Source organism: Prionailurus viverrinus, chromosome B1 (genome assembly GCF_022837055.1).
Source record: "Prionailurus viverrinus isolate Anna chromosome B1, UM_Priviv_1.0, whole genome shotgun sequence".
NCBI lineage: Eukaryota > Metazoa > Chordata > Mammalia > Carnivora > Felidae > Prionailurus > Prionailurus viverrinus.
The window spans coordinates 45,241,866-45,262,074 of NC_062564.1; the positions used below are offsets into that span (position 1 = coordinate 45,241,866).

At 43.5% G+C, this 20,209-nt stretch overlaps 2 long non-coding RNA genes across 2 annotated transcripts in view; one reads left to right on the top strand and one right to left on the bottom strand.

Moving 5' to 3' along the window:
* The first annotated feature begins 1,545 nt into the window (after positions 1–1,545).
* Positions 1,546–7,737, top strand: LOC125164255 (uncharacterized). The gene is made up of 3 exons (XR_007151697.1): positions 1,546–1,663; positions 7,129–7,357; positions 7,621–7,737. It is a non-coding gene; the product is annotated as an uncharacterized LOC125164255 (long non-coding RNA).
* The window catches only part of LOC125164254 (uncharacterized), a 30,613-nt gene continuing 15,729 nt past the window's right edge, over positions 5,326–20,209 (bottom strand). Inside the window, exon 2 of the long non-coding RNA XR_007151696.1 lies at positions 5,326–8,175. This is a non-coding gene — a long non-coding RNA (uncharacterized LOC125164254). The remainder of the gene's footprint in view (positions 8,176–20,209) is intronic.

The window sequence follows — 20,209 nt, forward strand, 5'->3', positions numbered from 1 at the left end:
CGGGGCCATGTCAGATGGGCTCAGTCCCGCCAGGCTGCTTCTCTAGTCACACCCCAGGGTCACCAGCCTCCTCCCGCCCTGTCCCCAGCCTTTGTGGACAGAAGCCCGGATAGGCCAGGGGTGGAGGGAGGGGGTGTAAAGACACGGATTTGGAATCCACTGAAAAGTTTACTCTGTGCAGCACTGAAATAAAAAAGCTCATTCGGAAAGTTAATGATTTATTTTATAGTTTCATTATCAGGGTCACATTACTCAATAGCATTTCAAACATGTCATTTGTACAAACTATGGTAATTAAAATTTATAACATACTTCATCAGCAGCATATGAATCTTTTAGCCGGCACTCTGCTGTCATATAAACAGTGTAATTTCAGCTGCAATTCACCCTTTATTGGCTCTCATTTGTGATTTAACAGCCATCAATGACTGTGCTATAAAGAATAAATTAACCATCCGTAAACCTTACGATGACAGGGACAGTCAAATAGACTTAAACGTCTTCCGCCCAGGTCTTGGAGCCAACAGAGAGCAGGTGAAGGCCAGGTACACACCAGGCCCTCTGCTCAAAGGGCTTGCCGGGCTCCTGCTGCCTCCTCTTGCTGGGATGGCCCCTGGCTGGTCCTGAGGTCCCTCTAGCTGCCACTGGCAAGAGTATCTCCCTCTCTTCTCCCAGGGTGGCGAGTGGAGGGAGAACTGGATCCTTCGCAGACCCACTTGGGATCTCTGTGCCTGGGGAGGACCTTAGATATTATCTTCCAATAATTGTCAAGTGAGGGCATTTGGAGGTGTGGGTTCCGGGGCACTTTGGGTTGATCCAGTGACCCGGTGGGGGATCTACTGGCAGGTACTCGTCAGTATCAGAGATGCTAAGTCCTGCAAGGAGCAAGATCTGGACTCCCCCGGATGCCTCTAGTGCCCCCCATTGAGCCACACGGAGTCCAACCTTCTCCTTCTGTAAGAAGAGGGACAGGACCTCGCTGCCAGCTGAACTGAACTGGCTCTCGGGGTGGAGCAGAAGGAGAATCTGGGACGAGCAGTCTGCAGGTGACGACTCCTAGGGCAGGTCTGGCTGGCTCGCAGTGAGTGACAGGATGGAGCGGGGCCACTGCTTCCCTGAGGGCCACACTCCTGGAAGCCCCCTTGGAGACGGTGGTCAGGGCGCTCTGGCCGGGCCCCATGGCTGACACTGTACACAGCTCATAAATGAAGTGCATTGGATTTGTTACTGAGACGTCTCCAAGGAGCCTGGGTCATGCAGGCCAATAAAATTGGCCTCATAAATTCATCCTGACATGCAGGATTACTCCAGCCCGCTGAGGTCACCTTCCTGCCCTGATTTATTGCCAGCCTATGGGTTAATAATACTGTTTACTGAGTGTTCCTGGCTTGTTTCTCCACTTGCCCTCCCCTTCTTGGAGCAGATACTGATCAAAGAGTCCCTCTGGAAGGGTGTGGTGGATGGAATGGAGGAGGGGGGTGGACATGTGGGTGGGGAGTTGCATACTGTGCTGCCTGAAAGCAACACTTCTTTTTTTTTCTTTTCTGAGAAGTTACCTGCAGCCATTCCCGTCTCGGGCCCCGTTTGGGGTTTTACCCGAGAAAAGGTGGTTTGGGGAGAGGTGGGTGCTCTCCCACTATCCTATGCGTACCTGTGACACTAGGTAAGAGGGTCTTTTCTGTTTCCCCTTTAGCCAAGTTGTGGCATACTCAATGTGCTTGTCAATGGTGAGTGTCTGCTCAGAAATGTTATCAAACTTAGTGTCGATATGGAAAAGAAGGTAGAGATCACGTGTCTGTGCTTTCCTTTCCAATGACCAGAGGGTGAAGGTGGCAACAATATGGAAAATCCTCACATGGATTTTAAAAGCCCTTCCCAGCCCAAGATTCTCTGACCCCACTTTTTACGATTTACATTCTGGGTTTGCTGGCTATGGCTTGAACGATCCAAAAACAAAGAAAAAAAAAAAAAGAAAAGAAAGTAAAAATGAGATCAACTTCTCTCAAAATATTTCCTTACGTACAACAAGTAGGCTGGAAAAGGGAGTCAGCCTTGAGGGTCCTGCTACCTCGACAAGGCAACATTTCTGAGGTTGAACTCCTAGAGAGACCTTCTTGGTGATGTGTGCTCAAGATCAAGTATTGTCCATTAGGTAATAATAGTTAAACATAGAAACTGGAGATGACTTTATTTTATTTTATTTTATTATTTTTATTTTTATTATTTTTATTTTTATTTTTTTTAATTTTTTTTTCAACGTTTATTTTTTTTGGGACAGAGAGAGACAGAGCATGAACAGGGGAGGGGCAGAGAGAGAGGGAGACACAGAATCGGAAACAGGCTCCAGGCTCTGAGCCATCAGCCCAGAGCCTGACGCAGGGCTCAAACCCACGGACCGCGAGATCGTGACCTGGCTGAAGTCGGACGCTTAACCGACTGCGTCACCCAGGCGCCCCATGGAGATAACTTTAATCAGAAGTGAATGTCCCAGGAACTTGGAAGCTGGTGAGGACTTGGTGGCAGAGCTATTGATGGGACAAGTTATCTTGAAATAAATTAGCAATCACTGAGCAATTTCTTTGTGAGTTTCAAACCTCAGGAATTAGTCTCTGCCCTCAAGGTACTTAGAGTCTCCTGACTCTCCCGCTGATTTTGGTGATAGAGCTACAAAGAACTATAGTGAAATAGGGAAGAGAGGTCGTTCCGACTGGGGCAAAGTCTGGATGTGGTTTCGAGGCTGGGCATCTGCTTATTCAGTCAACAAACCCTTCCGACGTCCTGCTTATTTTTTAATTTTTAATTTTTTTTAATGTTTATTTATTTTTGAGAGAGAGAGAGGGAGAGAGAGAGTGGGTGGGTCTGGGGTGCAGAGAGAGAGAGGGAGACACAGAATCTGAAGCAGGCTCCAGGCTCTGGGCTGTCAGCACAGAGCCTGACGCGGGGCTTGAACCCATGAACTGTGAGATCGTGAGCTGAGCTGAAGTCGGAGGCCTAACCCACTGAGCCACCCAGGCGCCCCGAGGTCCCGCTTCTAACCAGGCGCTGGCTCCCTGCCATCTGAAAACTCATGTCTGCTGCTGCCATGGAGTGGATTACAAGTGCAAGTGGTATCTCCATTCAAGTGACCTTTCTCTGCTCCCTGTCTCCAGTCTCTCCCCCAACACCAGCCTTCCTCCAGCCCTGAGGATGTGCCCCGAGAGAGCATTCAGAGGACAAAATCGCTCTTGGAGAACCTGGGCCCGCTTCCATGAATTGAAGGCTGAGGAGGGCTGGGATGGGGGTCCATGCAGCTGTGCAAGGGGTGCTGTTGTTATTGGCCTGGAAAGAGAGTGATCCCGCCTCTCTGCGGCCAGAGAGCCTGCTGCTTTGATTCGCGTGATCTGGCCACTTGGGGGTTACAGGACTCTGAATAGTTGTCTTTGGACACTGCCAGGCCCCAGAGGAGAGAGGAAGGAGAGAAAGTGGGGAGATCAGGGCTTTGTCATATGGACAGTGAGCCTGATGGTGGCTGTGGTGGCTCCAGGGCACACGAGTCCCATCATTTGGCTTTCCAGTCGTTACCAACCTTTGTCCTGCTCAATAAAGCTCCGCCCGGGAGGGAAGAGGACAGATTCCCTGATGGTACAATAGGCACTTTCACAAATGCTACCTTCTTTCTGGCTGTAGCATCCCTGACAGGTGGGCATTTTTAGCTCTTTTTTTTTTTTTTCCTTAAAACCAGTGGGGAGATCCACTTAGGGAAGGTAAGCAATGGGGTCAAGGTCACATATCTGGTAAGTCCTTTGAACCAAGGTCTAGCTAACCCTAAAGGTCATGCTCTTCAAAACTACATCAGGGGGCTTCTTGGCCTCTCTGGTGAAGCTGGCCCTGATGGTAAGAGGTCTGGCCAGTTTCAGGGCCGGCCAGTTGGTGGAACTGGTCTTGAACCTGAGTCCTCTCCCGCTTCTTTCTGCTGCTGGCCACCTGACCCATAGGAAGTCCATCGAAAGTAAATACTTGTCCTCCCCAGCACATCTACTCGCTGGTGAGTAAAAAGCTTTGGGGAATTTGGGACTCTGGAGAAGAGTAGATATTGCCACCTTGGAGATGTGTACCTATACAACTAGACTTGAGACAAAGCCGACTGTAGTCCTGGGAATCAGGTGGCCTAAGTCCAGAACCATTTCTGGGCACAGCGGTATGGTAGCTGGAGCTGCTTTGGTGCCTCGTCTGTACCTTTCTTCCCTACAGCTTTGTCAGGGATTTCCACAGCTCTGCTTCTTATGCCCGCTGACATTACAGCCGAGTTGTCCTCTCCCTGTGTTTGCCCAGGCAGCACAATCGTCCTTGCGTCCCTCTTGGCCATGGCCGTCTTGGCCACGGCTGGGTACAAAGGGTGTTTTACGAACAAAACAGAAGAAAACAAAACACTCCCCCCACCAGCCCCAAGACCCAGGGAAGTGGTTTGTTTCGGCTTAGCGTCAGGGCGAGCTTCCGGACCCACACAATCATCCTCCATGGCTGAGCTGGAGAGCAGTCACTGCTGGGACTGTAAGGGGTGTGGTGCTAACGGAGGGACAGGGACAGGCAAGCAGGCCAGCCACACGGCAGGCTTGCCCCGAGGCACTTACACGTCTGCTCTGGGGGCCATCTGCCCTCTTCGGTGTGTGTTTGGAGGTGAAAACCTCTCCGGGGTGAGGTGCAGTCACATGCAGAGAGAGGTAGGAGACACACATCTCAGTTCCAGACCCACCACCTGTGGGACCCTAAGTCCCCGGCTCATTTCTCCCCTTTCGCTTTTTCCATTTGTCAGTTGAGGGGCCGCATGGAGACACCGAGACGGGACTTTGCAAACAAAGCATCATCATGATACAGAAGGAAGGCATTGTAACTTTTGCGGGGCAGGGGGGATCCCCATACTCTTGGTCTGACTTTGAGACATCCTCAGAGTTGTGCATCGTGTATTTGTGCTTTGAACGACGTGGTTCGGGCTCAACTGTATTGCTCCCAAATTCATATGTGGAAATCCTAACCCTTGGCACCTCAGCATGTGACTGTATTCGGAGATAGGGTCTTTAATGAGGTCATTAAAATGAGGTCATTGGGGTGGGCCCCAACAGCATGATTAGGTGTCCTTGTAACAGAGAGATCGGGACACATACACAGAGGGAGAAGGTGGCCTTCTACAAGCCCAGGAGAGATGCGTCAGAAGGAATCAAGCCTACCAACATGTTGATCTTAGACTTCCGGCCTCCAGAGCTGCAAGGGAATAAATTTCTGTTGGTTAAGCCCCCCAGTCTGTGGTATGTCGTTATGGCAGCTGGAGCAAAGCAATAGACACAGAGATGATTTAATAGCCATCTTATTAGAGACACCTCGGGAAATTTCAGATCACCCACTCAGAGAACTGGAGCTGATCGAGGGGACCGTCTTCCTAGTCTTCTGAGTCCCTCCTCCTCGGGAGGACTTCTCCTTTGTGCTCTTGTATTTAATCGTCCTATTAACCCTGTGAATTTGGGATTACAAATTCCAATTTATTGACGAGGAAACTGAAGCCCGGAGGCTTATGTGACTTGACCCAAGCCACCCTGCTAATTTCAGCAGAACCAGGAGTTCTAGAGGTTGAGTTGCGTAAATGCTCTGCTTGGGACCAGCCTGGCCAACGTAACTTGAGGCTTGCCACCAGCTGCCAAGGTGACCTGCTGGAAGAGCAATTTGGAAAAAATAAAGAAGGTGAGGCACAAAGAAGAATTTCAAAGCCTTTCCCTAATCAGGACGAATGGCTGCGAGCCTGAGGTGTGCGCAGATAGCCTGCCACATCTCAGAACGCAGCTCTTGCCACAAGCCAATGCCTCGCTGGCTCTGAAATTTATGCTGGAATTTAGACAGAGAACACAAATCATCGTAATCTCCCGATGAAAGATCACTGTCTCTGCAAATGCATTACCTGCTTGGAAAGCGACATGTTAAAAAATACTGATAATATATGGGCACAGGGAGAGCGATTTCCATGCCTGGGCTCCTCCAGCTAAAATACACACACCTGCACAAGAGGCGGCAGATGACAAAGTAAGTCACCGGGGCCCAGGAGCAGCTTCTGTGTTGAGCTGTGGCTCTGACACTCCAAACAAAAGACCCTGCAAGCCTATGGAGCAGTCTCCCCCCACCACCTCCAACATGGGGCGCCTTGGATGCTGGAGGCCCGAGTGGGGGGCGTGTGATTCCATCCTTCCCACCCCCGGTCAGGATGCCCTTGGTCTTTTCTGCAGGAGGGAGACGTGGGAGGAGGAACTGGAGCAACTGATGGGCCTCAGAGCTGGAGGAAGCTTCCAGAATGAGTTAGAGGGACCACCCCGTTCACTTCCCTCCCTCTCTCACCCCTCCCAAGTACTCTGTAAGCAGCCCTGTGGGGGCCTCCTTCGCGTGGAGATAAGATACAAAGACAGCCCTTAGCTGTGGGGGCACAGGCCTGTGACTGCTGGAAAGGCTGCCCTCCTGTCTCCCCACCTCTCCCTTTCCTCAGGCAGCTCCAAGACATAACAGCTCGGGGGAGAGTGCGGGCTTGGAGTCAGACAGACCGGCTTTCTGTGGCCGTGACTCCAACTTCCCGACTAATTGGCAGCGTGACCTTGGGCATGTCCCCTCCCTCCCTCGCTAAGCCTCAGCTTCTTCCGGGCACCACCCGCCTCCCTCTCCCAGCGCCCAGCCACTTGGCTTGTGGCTCAAGGTTACAGCTTGGTCTTTGCGACACGGACGCCCTGTCTTCCTCCGCAGTGTGCTGTGAGTGCCAAGGCCGTCTTTCCTCCATGCCTCTGCTCAGGGAGAAGCAATTCGGAGTCTAATGGGCCTGTGGAACAGGTGCATCCCTCTTGCTGGAAACATTACTGCATAAACAAAGCGAAAAGAACCCAAACCCAAGTACATTGTCCTAAAGGGGGAAATAATACTTCAAAATGGCCAGAATGTTTACCGACCCAGTGAAGGGAAAACAGCAATGCTGCGCTGAGCCTCGCTCTCCCCGTCCTGGGCTGGAGAGTGAGCCTCTGCCGGCTAGGCGGCAGCTCCCAGGCCGGTGCTTGTCCTTCAGAGGGGTGCGCTGGTGGCAAAGGAGTCTAAGGGTATCTTCTCGGCCATTTTATTTCCTGACAGAAATGAAAAAGAGCCTAAGGAGTACCGTCTGCGGAGAGGCCAGCTTGGAAGAACCTGTGTTTGCAGCAAAGGCGGATGGCGGTCAGAAGACGGCCTCGTGGGGTCTCTGCCAGGTCTGTTTGGAGGACCGGGCGGCTGAGGGACTGGAGTGCAGGGCTGCCGGATCCGTGTCTGCTGGATCGGTCTGGCCTCTCCAAGCACGGTTCGGCCTCGCGAAGCTGTGCAACAGGTGCGTGGGGCACCTGCCCCTCCCCCTTCCCGGAGCCCACTTCCCGTTCACCATCGTTCTCCAGAATGGTTTCTGGCTCCATAAAACCAAAGGCATTTGGCGCATAAAACCAAACACCTTTTGTGTGATGGCCTTCTCGTCATGAGTTAATAAGATACAGAATGAATGAGCACGGCCTCTGCGCTCCTGGTTTCCCTATATAGTCGTGACGGGGTGGGAGAGTGGTCGTCCCGCCCCTCTGGGTTATCTTCAGTGTCTTTCAGGTCTGGTCCCATTTCATCTGGCTTTCTCCTCCCGTGGAATGATAAGCTCTTCAAACAGACATTCCTTCCTTGTGCCCGGTAAGGCTTAGTGGAAGCACAAAGCAAGAAGAGGTGTGGGTAAAGACAGAGAAAACTAAGTGGACAGGGAGAGATTGGAGGCCTGCACAGCATGACCGGGACCGCATTTTGGGCAGGTGTGCGATAACGCACATACAAATGTAACACTCATTCATCTAAAGGTATTTGAGGGCCATTTTGTGTCAGTCACAGTAAATAAATATAAGCAAACGAAAAGTTGCGCCTTCACCGTCGTGGAGCATATATGAAAGAATCACAGAAGTCATGTAAAGGTGAGAGCTGTAGAAATGCCAAAGAGTGTTACCTCATCCTATGAGAGCATCAAATAGTAGCATTTGATCAAATTAGGGAAATCAGAGAAGGCTTCCCTGAGGAAGTGATACTTGAGATCTGAAGGTTGACTGGGAGTTCACCTGTTGAATTGGAAAAGGAGGAGCATCTCAGTTGGGCAGGGCAGCCTGGGGCCCGAGAACATATCTATAATAGACAGAAACAGCAAAGGGTTACAATGAAGAATGTGTAAAGGACGGTTACAGATCGACTAGAAGAGCACAAAGCAATCTCCTGAAAATAGGCAAAAGACACACAAAAATAATGGAAGGAAACATATGTGGCTGATAAACACATATAGAGATGTTCAGTCTAATTAGTGATCAGGGAACTGCCGATACCATTTTACAGCATTGACTGGCAATGATTAAAAGGCTGACAACTTACATGTAGAATTAAAAAAAAAATTACCCAAAAAACCAAGCTCATAGCTACAGAGAACAGATTGGTGGTTGCTTGGGAGTGAAAAGGAGTCACAGGCTACAGACTTCCAGTTATAAAATCAGTAAGTCCAGGGGATAGGATGTACAGGTGACTACAGTTAATAATACTGTATTGCATACTTGAAAGTTGCTAAGAGAGTAGACCCTAAAAGATCTCATCACAAGAAAGAAAATTCTGTAACTGTGTGTGGGGACAAATGTCAACTACACTTACTGTGGTGGTCATTTCACCATATATACAAATATTGAATCATTATGTTGTACACTCGAAACTACTCTAATGCTATAAGTCAAGTATACCTCAATAAAAAAAATAAACAGCTGACCATACCAAGTGTTGCAGAGAATATGGAACCATGGGGTCTTTTACACATGTCTGGTGGGGGTGTGAACCAGGGCAACCACTTTGGCAGTCAGCTTCCAAGTGCTTCCTAAAGCCAAACATAAAACCAACCCATACATCCATCAATGCACACCAAGAAATGTACCGAGGGGCGTGTGTAAGAATGTTCATGGCAGTACTGTTTAATCAAAAACCAAGCAAACCAGGAAACAATGTGATTGGTGATCAACAGAAGAGTGGGTAAGTAAACTACAGTATGTCCACACAATGGCATATTGAACATTAAACAGATGGACAACCATAACATGCAACAATATGGATAAACTCTAGTAATGTAATATTAAATAGAAAACAAGTCTCCAAATAATATAGTATGAACTATTATTATAAAGTCAAAACAGCTAGAATTACTTCTAGAAATATGTGCTGTATTTTACACACACACACACACACACACACACACACACACACTCTCTAGAAACAGTAAGACAAGGGAATGGTAAACACAAGATTCAGGATGATGGCTGGTAACCAGGATGATGAGATGTGAGGTCACCAGATGGTTTGCTGTAGATTGTTTGCTTTTGTTTTGGTCAGTGGGATTATGAGTGCTCATGACAGTGCAAAAAAATTACTTACCAACCTAAAGAAATAAATAAGTAAATAAGCCACCCTATATCTGAGCAATGATGACAGTGAGTCATTAAGTGAAGATTATGATTGATACAATTCTGCTTCTCTGAGATTAGAAAAAAAAAGTCATGTACTTGGGGGAGGGGATGAGAAAAAGCCACATGCCTGAGAGAGGAGTGTGTGAGGTAAGGGATGGGGCTTAGGTGAGAGGTAGGGGAGAGAGCTATGTAGGATCTCATAGGGCCTGTTAATGACTTGGATTTAACGGGGTGGTATGATGACATGGTCTTTATATTTCAAAGGTCTCATTCTGGCTGCATCGTGGGTATTTTATTAGTGGTGGTCAGAGAGAATATGGGGAAGGCTGGTTGGGAGGCTGTATCGACTGTAGGTAAGAGGTGATGGTAGCATGGATTAAGGTGAGATAATGAGAGAAGCAGGTGAATTTAAATAACAGTAAGTAAAAACTGATAATTTTAGATAGAATATGGGGCATGAGAGTCAATGATGATGCCTCCATTTTATTTGTGAAGGAGGTGGATGGTGGGCTATTTACTGAGAAGAAAGTGAGTTTAGTTTTGACTATGTTGGATTTGGATGCTTTTGAGATATGCCAGTGGGCAGCTGGATATTGGGCTCCATAACTTCCATGGGATCTGAGTTAGCTGAGGATGTACAAGGGAGTCATGGATATGTGGGTGGGGATTAAAATTGTGGAAGTTGATAAGATTACCTAGAAAGAAACAGTGTAGTGAGAAGAAAGCTGTTGTAAAAACAAAATTTAAGTAGACAATTAAATTAAAACAGTCCACACATATCCTATGATGAAAGTGTATCATGAATCAAAGATTATGATTAATCTAGTTTAAAAAAATCAGGGTCTAAGAAACAAAACATATGAATATATGTGAGGGGAGAAAAAAGAGAGAGTGAAACAAACCATAAGATACTCTTTACCATAGAGAACAAACTGAGGGTTGATGGAGGGAGTGGGTGGGGATTGGGCGAGATGGGTGATGAATGACAGGTATGAAGGAGGGTACTTGTCATGATGAGCACTGGGTATTGTATGTAAAGGATGAATCACTGAATTCTATTCCTGAAACCAATATTGCATTGTATGTTAACTAACTAGAATTTAAATAAAAAATTGAAAAAAAAATCAAGGTCTGGCATTTGGAGAGATCTTGACTTTTCCAGGAGGGAAAGAAAGCCAGTCGGCCTAGGGTATAGAGGGATGTGGGTGGTGGGAGGTGAGGTGGGCTGCGGAAGGAGATAGGGGATAGATCATCCAGCATGTCATAGAGCATGTTCAGGATTTGGTCTTTATTCTGGAAATATTAAGAAAGATTTAAAGCTTTAAAATTTTTGTTTCAACTTAACGTTTTTAATTATTTATGTTTGTTTTTAAATCAACCTTATTAAGGTATATTATAATTTACATACCATAACATTTTGTATTTTATTATTTATCTATTTATTTGCACCCATTTTACATGTACACTTTGGTGAGATTTCACAGGTATATATTCCCATGTAACCACTACTGCAATCAAGATATAGAACATTTCCATCACTGTCCACCCTGCCGATTTCTCTTGTGCACCATTTGGAATCACGGATGCCCTTCCCCCATGCTAACCCCAGGTAACCACTGATGTCTTTTCTGTTATTAAGCACTAGCTTTGCTTATTCTGGAATTCATGTAAATGGAATCATGCAGTGTGCTCTTTTGTGTATGGCTTTGTTCCCACTTATCAAAATGTTTTTTAGATTCCTCCACGCTATTGCAAGTATCAGAGGTTCATTCTTTTTATTGCAAGTATCCCACTGGGTGGCTATGCCATAGATTAAGTAACCCACTCACTGATTGTTGGACATTTGCATTTTTCCAGGCTTTGCTATTATGTAGAAAGCTGCTATTAATATTCATGTATGTCTTCACGTGAACACATGCTTTCATTTATCTTGGATACATATCTACGACTGACATTTCTGGGTGCTAAGGTAAATGTAAACTTTACAAGGAACTGCCAAGAGTTTGCCAAAGTAGTTACATCGTTTTCCGCTTCCATCAGCAACCTATGAGATTTTCAGTTGCCACATGTCTTTGCCAATACTTGATATTGTCCATCTTCTGAATTTTAGCCTTTCTACTTGGTGTGATATGGCATAGGTCAGTGGTTTTACTTTGTATAGCTCTGATGACTAATACTGTTAAGTGTCTTCTGGGAAGTGTCTGCTCAACTATTCCGTCCATTATTTATTTCATTGACGTCTCTGTCTTTTACTGAGTCATAGAAGTTCCATATGTATTCTGCACAAGAGTCTTCTGTCATGTATATCTTTAGTTTTCTGCCAATCTGTGGATAGTATCTTTTCGATTTTCAAACTTTTTAACAGGGTTCACTTAAGAACAGAAATTTGTAAATGTGATGAAATTCGATTAAGGTATTTTCCTAGAAGTGTTGTAGTTTCAGCTTTTACACTTAGCTTTATGACACATGTTGAGTTAATATTTGTGAATGGTGTGAGGTTAGGGTTGAGGTTCATTAAAAAAAAAAGGATATTTAGTTGTTCTAGCACCACTGTTGAGAAAACTATCCTTTCCCACTCAATTATATTTCTATCTGTGTCAAAAATTAATTAGCCATATATGGATGGATCTATTTCTGCATTCTTTATTCTGTACCAGTGATCCATATATATAGAAATATGATAGATCACACTGTTTAGATTACTGTGGCTTTATAAGTCTTGAAATCAGTTAGTGTAAGTCTTCTAAATATTTTATTTTTTGAAAAAAATTGTTTTGTTATTCCAGGTCCTTTGAATTTTCATACATTTTTTTGACATCTAAAAATTTTTATTATTTTTAAATTTTCTAATTAAAAAATTGTTTTAATGTTTATTTTTGAAGGAGAGAGAGAGAGACAGAGCATAGTGGGGGAGGGGCAGAGAGAGAGGGAGACACAGAATCCAAAGCAGGCTCCAAGCTCTGAGCTGTCAGCACAGAGCCTGATGCACGGACCACCAGATCCAAAGTCGGACCTGAGCCAAAGTCGGACACTTAACTAACTGAGTCACCCAGGTGCCTCTTCATTTTCTAATTTTTAAATTTCTAAAAGAAATTATGGTAAATTTCACATTACATAAAATTTACCACCTTAATTATTTTTGCCTTTCATTTCTTTTTTTTTTATTCAAGTATAATTAACATGCAGTGTTATATACATTACTCAGTGCTTATCATGGTAAGTGTATACTTAATCCCCTTCACCTATTTCCCCCAGTCCCCCTGGCCACCTCCCCTCTGGCAACCACCAATTTGTTCTATGTATTTAAGAGTCTGTTTTTTTGTATGTCCTTTTTTTTTCTTTATTTGCTCATTTGCTCTGTTTCTTAAATTCCACATACGAGTGAAATTATATGATATTTGTCTTTCTCTGACTGACTTATTTCATTTAGCGTTATACTCTCTAGTTCCATCCATGTTGTTGCAAATGAAAAGATTTCATTCTTTTATGGCTAATATTCCATTATACAAATACATTTTAAAATCAGGTTGTAAAAAATCCAGCTTGGATTTTGTTTGGGATTGCTTTGCATCCATAGATAAATTGGGGGGAAAAGTCCTATCTTAACACTGGCTCTTCCACTGAATGAACATCATATATTTCTACATTTAGAGGCCTTCTTTAATTTATTCCAGCCATGTCATATACTGTTTAGCATTTAAGACTTGCCCAAATGTTGTTAAATTTATTCCTAAATATTTCATATTTTTATGCTGTTGTGAATGGTGTTTTAAAAATTTCAATTTCATGTTATCCTTGTTACCAGAAAATGTATAATTGATTTTTATATGTTGACCTTGTATCCTGTGACTTTGCTAAATTAATATATTATTAGTTAAACATTTGAAACATTTTCAAGAATTTGTTTGAATTTGAACTTTTCATCTGGGCTGCCAAATCATTGACATAAAGTTGTGCACAATATTTTCTCATCCTTTTAATGTCTGTAGGATTTGTAGTGATGTCCTTTTTTTCACAAATCATCTTGGTTATTTGTATCTTTCATATTTACCCCCATTTCTTTATCACTGGTTTTCATTAATTGGATTATATTGCACTTTTATATTGTTTTCATTGTATTTATCCTGCTTTGGATTAACTAAGTCTTTTGGCTTTGTGCATTCATAGTTTTCATTAAACTTGGAAAAAAATTGATCATTATTTCTTCAAATATTTTTTCTGCTCTCCATATTATTGCAGGACTCTAATTATCTAGTAACTGCTTGATATTATTCACCAGGTCATTGAGGCTCTGTTCATTTTTTTCAGCTTTTATTTTTATTTTCTCTATCCTTCAGTTTGGGTAGTTTCTATTGCTATTTTAAAGTTCACTGCTTTTTTTCTTTTGTGGTATCTAATCTACCGTCTAAATGCCAGTGTAATGTTTTTATTTAGGGTAACATATTTTTCAATTATGCAACTTACATTTCATTCTTTTAAAATATTTCCTTTAGGGATGCCTGGGTGGCTCAGTCGGTTAAGCACCTGACTTCGGCTCAGGTCATGATCTCGTGGTTTGTGAGTTTGAGCCCTGTGTCGGGCTTTGTGCTGACAGCTCAGAGCCTGGAGCCTGCTTCAGACTCTGTGTCTCCCTCTCTCTCTGCTCCTCCCCTGCTCATGCTCTGTCTTTCTCTGTCTCAAAAATAAATAATAAAAAAAAACATTATAAAATATTTCCTTTAGTCTTCCTTGAGTTTATGTATTTCTTTAAAATCTTGTGCATAGTTATATAGGTATTTAAAAATCTTTGTCAGCTTAGGGGTGCCTGGGTAGCTCAGTTGGTTAAGTGACTTTTGGTTTGGGCTCAGGTCATGATGTCACGGTTCCTGGGTTTGAGCCCCTCATCAGCTGACAGTGAGGAGACTGGGGCTCTCTCTCTCTCTCTCTCTCTCTCTCTCTCTCTCTCCCCTCTCTCTCTCTGCCCTCTCCCACTTTTGCTTTCTCTATCTTAAAATAAATAAATAAAAACTTAAAAAAAATTTTTTGTCAGTTTGTTTTGCCATCTCTGTTATTTCTAGACCTCTTTCTTTGGTTTGACTTTTCTCCCAAATAGTTTTCTCATATATAATAGTTCTTCCCCCCCCCCCCCCCCCCCGACAATGTTTATTTATTTTTGAGAGACAGAGCTTGAGCAGGAGACAGAGAGGGAGACACAGAATCCAAAGCAGGCTCCAGGCTCCGAGCTCTCAGCACAGAGCCCGATGTGGGGCTCGATCTCATGAACCATGAGATCAAAACCTGAGCTGAAGTTGGATGCTAACTGACTGAGCCACCCAGACACCCCTCATTTTTAGTAGTTCTTGACTAGATGTTGGATATTTAGGATAGAATGTCAAGTTTCTGGATTTTGTTGTTATCATGTATAGATTGTGAAATTTGTTTTGACTTGCAGTTTTCAATTTCTTATAAATCAAGATTGGAGGGGCCAACATGGCAGAGAAGGAGGGGGATCCGTACTTCCCATGTCTCTCAAACAAAGAAGGGTTGAAGCCAAAGGACTTTGAATCCCAAGAGGAAAAGAGGAAAAGAGACTGAGTCTACCAGGGAGACACTGGGACAACCTAATGGGCCATACCTGGGTGATGTCAAACTGGGGGAGAAAAAATGGGCTGCATAGGCACGGAGGGGAGGGATCCCCTTCTGCGGAGAGACAAAGGGAAGAGAAAGAGTGTCTGGGGAAGTGTAGGACTGTATCTGGACAAGAGAAAAACCTCTGACTGGGACTGAAAGGGATCCCATCTCTAACTGCTGGGCTTTCTCTGGACTGGGGCCATCTGTTCTGTTTGCACACCTGGGGAGGAGGGGAGTCAACCCTGGGCTCAGTAGCTAGGTCAGGGGCTCAGTCCGCAGTAGGAGAAAGCAGTCCCCTCCCCTAAAGTTCTGCGGCACAGGACAAAACCAGCCAGGGACCACATATCCGGTGGCAGAGAGAGGCGCTTCCCCAGTGCCAGGGTGCATGGAGCCAGAGTTTAAATCTCAGCCAAGGGCCAGGGCACAGGAGTCAGCGGAGCAAAACAGACCGCCTTGTCTGTGCCCACAGCACAGTGAGGACAGCTCGAAAGGAGTGATTTAGGACACCAGGTCTGTGGAGAAGAGACTGGGAGGTCACCATTATTCTCCCCACCATCACCAAGGCAGGGCCTCAGGAATCGGACAGCGGGGCCCACAGTGGAGATGGGATCTGCCTACATCAAACCATGCGACTCGGCACTGGGTAGCTGTGTATCTACTGGAGCGGGATAGATGTTGAGGAACCAGACAGCCCCCTCCTCCAGACCAGCGCTGCTGCACTGCCTGGATTAATTCTAGGACAATTCTTGTTTTTTTTAGATATATTCTTCCTTCCTTTTCTCCTTCTTATCTCTTCCCTCCTCTAGGCTGGTTACTTTGGTTGTTGGTTTTTTTAAGCAAACATATTTAATCCATTCTCTTGATGAATGTTCTACACCTCCTTCTTTACTTTCCATCCTCTCTCTTTGGATTAAGCCATTTAGTTCCTCTGCCTGGTCAATGTTTATTTTTTCTTCTTCCTTGCCCCTGTCATCTGTCTCTTTGTATGTGCTCTTCCATCAGCACTACCTCCACCCTGTTCTTTACTTGTGCTGGTGTTTCTGGTTTTTTGGCTTTTGGATTTTTTGTTGGTTTGTTTGTTCATTCGATTGTTTGTTAGTTTTATTTGTTTGTGTGTTTTTGTTTCCTGTTTGTTTGTCTGTTTGTTTTCCTTTCCAGGGCTACTTGGAGGAATAAATCAAAGCATACCTGGTGGAGGGTCCAAAACATCACTATGAGGAGGGAAGTAAAATAACTAAAGCCACAACAACAGAGAGCAAGTAACACTCTCCAAAAAAACACCTCCTGAAGGGCAGGCCCTGGACAGTGTATGACCTCCTTTTAATACAGCAGTGCTCACAGGTGCAGAGCACATAACAAACTTTTAAGACTCATAAGGGACAGAAAACTAGCCAAAATGACGAAACAGAAGAGTTTTCCTTAAAAGAAATTCCAGGAAGAAGTGACAGCTAAAGAATTGATCAAAACAGATATAAGCAATATAACTGAACAAGAATTTAGAATAATAGCCATAAGATTAATCGCTGGGCTTGAGAAAAGCATAGAAGACAGCAGAGAATCTATTGTTGCAGAGATCAAGGAATTAAAAAATAGTCATGATGAATTAAAAAACGCTATAAATGAGGTGCAAAATAAAATGGCAGTGGCCACAGCACAGATTGAAGAAGCAGAGGGGAAAATTGGTGAATTAGAAGATAAAATTATGAAAAAAGAGGAAGCTGAGAAAACGAGAGATAAAAAAATCCAGGATCACGAGGGGAGAATTAGAGAACTAAGTGATTCAATCAAATGGAACAATATCCGTATCATAGGAATTCCAGAGGAAGAAGAAGAGAGAGAAAAGGGCTGAAAGTGTACTTGAACAAATCATAGCTGAGAACTTCCCCAATCTGGGGAAGGAAACAGACTTTGAAATCCAAGAGGCACAGAGAACTCCCTTCAGACATAACTTGAATCGATCTTCTGCAAGACATATCATAGTGAAACTGGCAAAATGCAAGAATAAAGAGAGAATTCTGAAAGCAGCTAGGGATAAATGGGCCTCAACATACACAGGTAGACACATAAGGGTAGTAGCATACCTATCTACTGAAACTTGCCAGGCCAGAAAGGAATGACAGGAAATCTTCAATGTGATGAACAGGAAAAATATGCAGCCGAGAATCCTTTATCCAGCAAGTCTGTCATTTAGAATAGAAGGAGAGATAAAGGTTTTCCCAAACAAAAACTGAAGGAATTCATCACCACTAAACCAGCCCTACAAAAGATCCTAAGGGGGATTCTGTGAGTGAAATGTTGCAAGGACCACAAAGTACCAGAGACATCACTACAGGCATGAAACCCACAGACATCACAATAACTCTAAACTCATATCTTTCAATAATAACACTGAATGTAAATGGACTAAATGCTCCAACCAAAAGACATAGGGTATCAGAATGGATAAAAAAACAAGACCCATCTATTTGCTGTCTACAAGAGACCCATTTTAGACCTGAGGACACCTTCAGATTGAAAGTGAGGGGATGGAGAGCTAACTATCAAACTACTGGAAGTCAAAAGAAAGCTGGAGTAGCCATACTTATATCAGGCAAACTAGACTTTAAATTAAAGGCTGTAACAAGAGATGAAGAAGGGCATTATATAATAATTACAGGGTCTATTCATCAGGAAGAGCTAACAATTATAAATGTCTATGCACCGAATTCGAAGCACCCAAATATATAAAATAATTAACCACAAACATAAGCAATCTTATTGGCAAGAATGTGGTAATTGCAGGGGACTTGAATACTCCACTTACAACAATGGACAGATCATTTAGATAGAAAATCAGTAAAGTAACAATGGCCCTGAATGATACACTGGACCAAATGGACCTGACAGATATATTTAGAACGCTACATCCTAAAGCAGCAGAATATACTTTTTCTCCAGTACACATGGAACATTCTCCAAGATAGATCACATACTGGGTCACAAAACAACCCTAAATAAATACAAAAGAATTGAGATCATACCATACACACTTTCAGGTCACAATGCTATGAAACTTGAAATCAACCACAGGAAAAAGTCTGAAAAATCTCCAAAAGCATGGATGTTAAAGAACATCCTACTAAAGAACGAGTGGGACAACCAGGCAATTAGAGAAGAAATTTAAAAATATAGGGAAACAAATGAAAATGAAAACACAACAATCCAAACCCTTTGGGATGCAGCAAAGGCAGTCTTAAGAGGAAATTATATTGCAATCCAGGCCTATCTCAAGAAACAAGAAAAATCCCCAATACGCACACCTAAAGGAACTAGAGGCAGAACAGCAAAAACACTCAAAACCCAGCAGCAGAAGAAAAATAATAAAGATCAGAGCAGAAATAAACAATATATAGTCCAAAAAAAAAAAAAAGACAGAACAGATCAATGAAAATAAGAGTTGGTTTTTTCAAAAAATAAAGTGACAAACCTCTAGCCAGGCTTCTCAAAAAGAAAAGAATGAGGACCCAAATAGATAAAATCACAAATGAAAATGGATTTTTTACAACCAATCCCTCAGAAATACAAGCAATTAGCAGGGAATACTATGAAAAATTATATTCTGACAAACTAGACAACTTGGAAGAAATGGACAAATTCCTAAACACCCACACACTACCAAAACTCAAACGGGAAAAAATAGAAAATTTGAACGGACCCATAACTAGTGAATAAATGGAATCGGTTATCAAAAATCTCCCAACAAATAAGAGTCCTGGACCAGATGGCTTCCCTGGGGAATTCTACCAGACATTTAAAGCAGAGTTAATACCTATCCTTCTCAAGCTGTTCCAAAAAATAGAAATGGAAGGAAAACTTCCGGACTCATTCTATGAAGCCAGCATTACTTTGATTCCCAAACCAGACACAGACCCAGCAAAAAAAGAGAACTACAGGCCAATATCCCTGATGATTATGGATGCAAAAATTCTCAGCAAGATACTAGCAAATCGAATTCAACAGCATATAAAAAGAATTATTCACCATGATCAAGTGGGATTCATTCCTGGGCTGCAGGCCTGGTTCAATATTCACAAATCAATCAATGTGATACATCACATTAATAAAAGAAAGGATAAGAACCACATGATCCTGTCAATAGATGCAGAAAGATAATGTGATAAAATACAGCATCCTTTCTTAATAAAAACACTTGAGAAAATTGGGATAGAAGGAACATACTTAAACATCATAAAAGCCATTTATGAAAAGCCCACAGCTAATATCATCCTCAATGGGGAAAAACTGGGAGCTTTCCCCCTGAAATCAGGAACACGACAGGGATGTCCACTTTCAGTTAGTTAGAGAAGGACAGATACCATGTTTTCACTCATATGTGGATCTTGAGAAACTGAACAGAAGACCATGGGGGAAGGGAAGAGGAAAAAAATAGTTACAAACAGAGAGGGAGGGAGGCAAACCATAAGAGACTCTTAAGTACAGAGAACAAACTGAGGGTTGATGGAGGGTGGGGGAGAGGGGAAAGTGGGTGATGGGCACTGGGTGTTGGGATGAGCACTGGGTGTTGTATGGAAGCCAATTTGACAACAAATTATATTAAAAAATTCTTATAAATCAGCTAATTCCACTAAAGCTTATTTTAAAGCTTTGTTAGGTTAGATTTAGAGTAGCCTTAACTCCAGGGTTAGCATATTTATGTTTATTTGGTGTGACATTTTTGGAATCTCTGCTGAGTACCCTGCATGTTCAACAAAGTCTTGGCAGTCTGGTTGATTAGAACTTGAACATATCTCAGCCTTTTTTGGGCTCTGGGGATTGTTAAGCTGTGGCCTCACCTTAGTATCCAGCCAAAGACTCAAGGGAATCTCTTTTTCTGTGTAGCTCGCTCTTCTCTTGACGGTTTGCCCTGTAAATTCAAGTTACCTTTGCTTCCTCAACTTTGATTTCTGTCTCATCAACTCAGTGAGTCTACGGTTTGCTGCTATTCTTTTTCTTCTCTTTAATGTAATCCAGAAGGTACCCTCTGTCAAAAGTTGGGGTGATTGTAGGCTCACCTTGTTTGTTTTTCTGTTTTACAATCTCAGGGATTGTAATCCTATGCTGCCTACTTTCAGATG